This window comes from Agrilus planipennis, unplaced genomic scaffold (assembly GCF_000699045.2).
Source record: "Agrilus planipennis isolate EAB-ADULT unplaced genomic scaffold, Apla_2.0 scaffold154, whole genome shotgun sequence".
NCBI lineage: Eukaryota > Metazoa > Arthropoda > Insecta > Coleoptera > Buprestidae > Agrilus > Agrilus planipennis.
This window is the reverse complement of record NW_020439244.1, coordinates 484435-488511: the sequence shown is the minus strand read 5'-3', so window position 1 is coordinate 488511 and position 4077 is coordinate 484435. Positions and strand designations below refer to the sequence as shown.

Here is a 4077-nt window from a genome sequence, read left to right as displayed (position 1 = left end):
GTGATAATTTTATTCGCGATTATTGTATTATGTTCGTAATGTAATACTAAACAATATATATACCTAAGTATGTATTCATTCTATTCGAGAAACTACACCCTATTAATTTATTAACACACACTCGAACTGATAATTGAACTGGAAATTAGTCTGCCTGACGCGACACGTTGACACTCCGAGCGCGAGCTTTTCTTTTGTTACCCATTGAGTTCGTACATTGGTTGGTACGACGCCGGTCGAGAAAACCAAAGGAATCTTGATTATATTCGACGTTAAGAAATTTTCGATTATCTGATTTGATGGTTGCATAAATCACAACGAATAGTACACAAATGCAAGTGTGTATATTTGAATCGAAATAGCGATCGTCCTTATTTCGCGAACGGCCCGAAGTTTTCCCGGCCAATCAAGTAAGTGGCTGCATTTAGTAGACATTAAGGCAGATAATTCGCAATATTGAGGTGTTAAACGTAATCCCGGCGCCACATTAAGACGCCCTTTATGCAGATTTCGCGTAAGCACTTGGAAATATTAAGAATGTTTTATGATCTAAATTCTGTTTAATAAAAAAAAGAAGTTTATTTGTGCACGCGACGAACCAAAAACAAAAGAAAAATGTCACGTTCCAAAAACGGAAATAAAAACAGATGCATGTTCAGTATATATATTTGTCGCTCTTTTGTACAAAAAGTTTTCGCCAAAGGGGAATTTAGGTGTATGTAAGTCCCGGCTTAAGTGTTTGTTTACGACGTAGACGGCGATGGTAACAGGCCAGCGCAGTAATCCGGGACATCATCCGGGATAAATTACAATTCGCAGGGATTTGTTTACATCACGTCTGGTTGCCGGCTAGAATGTGTACGTAATTTGCAGAGATCAGTGCTTAATCAGTGAAATAATGACGGAATTGAGTTCACTTTGTGTACCGAGCAGTTTCTCTCTCTCTATCGCACACAAATACACACTCACTTGCGTTCTCAATATGCCGTTTTTACAGCAAATTACATAGGTGCTTGTAAACCTGCAAAAAACACGCATTAGACTTGTTAGAAGCAGAAACAGGAGTTAAAAGGGGCAGAGTCTTCACACAGGAGAAATGATGATGAAAATTTGAGAACGACGAAACGTTTAATATGATGTATTATTACGCTTCCTTATGTACAGAATCTACAAAAAATTCTCCCTCCTCCCACCCTGCAATGTAAACATTTTCTACCTCTACCATCAATTTTCTTACGATACATTGATTAATACGTATCCGGATCGACAAAGGAACTCTGTCGCGCATAATTTCCATCCGAACCGGTATAATTTCGTTTGCATCCCGCAGGACTGCCGACTGCCGTCACGCCACAGCCAGAAAACCGACGAGGGCGGATGACGGAGACTTGAAAGCGGGGTAACGCCGTGTGACATGTGACATGTACCCGTTGTATACCTTGTATATGCATAGTGTGTATATATGAACATTTAAATGACGCTCATCCAAATCGAATTTCGCTACAATGGCGTCGCCAACCCATTTCCCATTTGCATAACGCCGTCGCATCCCGGAGGAAGGACCCGAAAGGAACGCGAGCAGGAGTTGAGTATGTTGTATGCATAACACAACAACAGATTCGTCGCGGATTTATTTTATGAGTTTCTCCTCCTGGTGGTTACTGTACACACCAGATGCGACCTTATCTCATCTTATATTCAGCTTCTCTCTTCTGTTTTCTTGTTGTTATTATTATTACAAGCACAATACGCTCCCTTTTCTTTGCCCTTAATTGCCCCGAGGATTAGACATTATCCGGGGGATAATCTCTATTCTATTTTTTGGATTGTATTAATCGGTTCTCTAGTAACTCGACTGTAACTACTTACTGTCTATCGACTACCGTGCGGTGTAATTATTTTTTTTTTAATCGGTCTTCGGTTGGTTTCGATCTCTCGTCCTCCGGTTATCAACTGGACCATTCCTATCTCCCTGTTTCTTGTTATTCAGATTCGTATTTTATGGAGATTTACGTTGTAAGCTTAATTTCCTGTTTAAAAAGCGACTAATCTGGCGAACGGATCGGTTATGGGGCAGCAAAAGGGGTCCTAAGAATCGACGAATGGCAGGGAAATGGACTCTCTTGATTTATTAGGGTGGAAACCCCGAGACCCATTCGAACGGATTCGATGTTTTCTTCGAAGAACTTCGAAACGAATTGTGCTCTATGAATAAATTTATCTATCGTATGACGTGGCAAACGTCATCGTAATGTAACTTTTGACGTATGGGGCGGCGGCGTTTTGACGTCCAAAAAAATTCTAGTGAATTATTTCGTGAATGAGGCATGTCAACAGTTAAAAGACACAACAACAGTTGTAAAGCGCCCCCACCTACGGGACCATTTTCTCACTCGGTCCAGGCAGGTAACACCCTTTACGTGTCCGGAGTGATGGGTCTGGACAGGGACACTGGAGAATTCGTTTGCGGCGGTGCGGGAGAGGAATTCCGGGAAGCCCTCAAAAATCTCGCTTGCATCCTCCAGGACGCCGGCTCGTGTTTCGACAAGTTAGTCAAAGTCACAATCCTCCTGGACAACATCAAGGACTTGTGTGTAGTGAATAGCGTTTACAGGGAGTTCTTTCCCGACGAGTTCCCGGCCAGGACGGTTTTTCAGGCGAAACTACCCATGCAAGCGGCCGTGGAAATCGAAGCGATTGCACTCGTCGGTCCCGTGACCGCCGGGGAACCGGCTGCCAACTGTTCGAAGAATACTGAGCGAAGAATGTAAATGTATGCACTTGTAACTATGTATTTTTGAGTGACGTGTAATGATTTTTAATTAAAAAATACAACAATTATACACACAACCGTAGGCGTCAATAACTGAACCAAGCCAAGAGAGTCCTTTGAGGATCCTTGTTCATCCAGCTCGGCGTTCCCAAAGGGATGTAATCGGGAATTTATAACTAACACCGAATCGGGAGACGATTCCCGACGGGATTTGTACGTAATACTTAGTAATAATCTGTCGCATCATCCCAGGGTTGAAAAGAATTGAGACAAAAGGGATTTTTAATTAAGACACGTTCTCTCCAACGTGGGGGGGGGTGTAGCGGGCGAGTAGCAGCCGCTCCCTTGTTCTCTCCCTCTCTCTCTCTCTCTCTCTTATGCTTCTCTCGAATTAAAGAAGTCCCTCAATTAATAATTAAAGTTTATTTCGAGTCTGAAGGGGTTAACTAACGTGCTACGAAAAACAGAAGGTAAGTTGGGTACATAACTAAATTGTATCGTCCTCGTCGTCGCAGTACACATTAGAACGGAATGTCTTTTCATTAAAATATTTTAATTGTACCCTTATGAATATTTACGAGCGCCGAGAGAACTTTTGTCGAGAACGAAACAGACGGAGGATGGGTGGGGGATGGGGGTGGGGGGGTGAAGGAACGACCAACAACGCAGACATGTAGCAAACAACTTCTCTCTAGTAATGATATTAAGAATGCGTCAAAAATGGAATTGTGAAACAAAAGTCTATCGTCAACATCATAGAACCATAATAATAAGAATGCGTTAAAAATGGAATTGTGAAACAAAAGTCTATCGTCAACATCATAGAACCATAATAATACGAATGCGTTAACAATGGAATTGTGAAACAAAAGTCTATCGTCAACATCATAGAACCATAATAATAAGAATGCGTTAAAAATGGAATTGCGAAACAAAAGTCTATCGTCTGATAATTCATTAACATATCTTGATCACCATCGTCAACATCATAGGATCGTCATCAAAAGACCAATTGGACTCCTTAATACTGTGAACCAATCTCACAAAACACCCCTCACTCCCCTTCTACAATCTGGTAAATCTTTTTTCGTATGTAAATTGTGAATATGGACGTGAAAATTGTTTAGTATATTTTCGCTTTCATTCCGTCATCAATTTAGGTTCAATCGCGAGGCATTGAGTGAAAATTTTCGAATGCCATCAGCACCCACTTCACCCCCACGTCATTATTTCCGCGAAGCGGTTGCCTCTGTAAAGCAAGACGTACTTACAGACTTACCCTCGGTATTGTCGATAACCCCCCT

The 4077-nt window shown here is 41.6% G+C and overlaps 1 pseudogene; it reads left to right on the top strand.

Moving 5' to 3' along the window:
- Window positions 1-2264: 2264 nt before the first annotated feature.
- LOC108738551 lies at window positions 2265-2835 on the top strand (annotated as a pseudogene).
- The last annotated feature ends 1242 nt before the right edge of the window (window positions 2836-4077 follow it).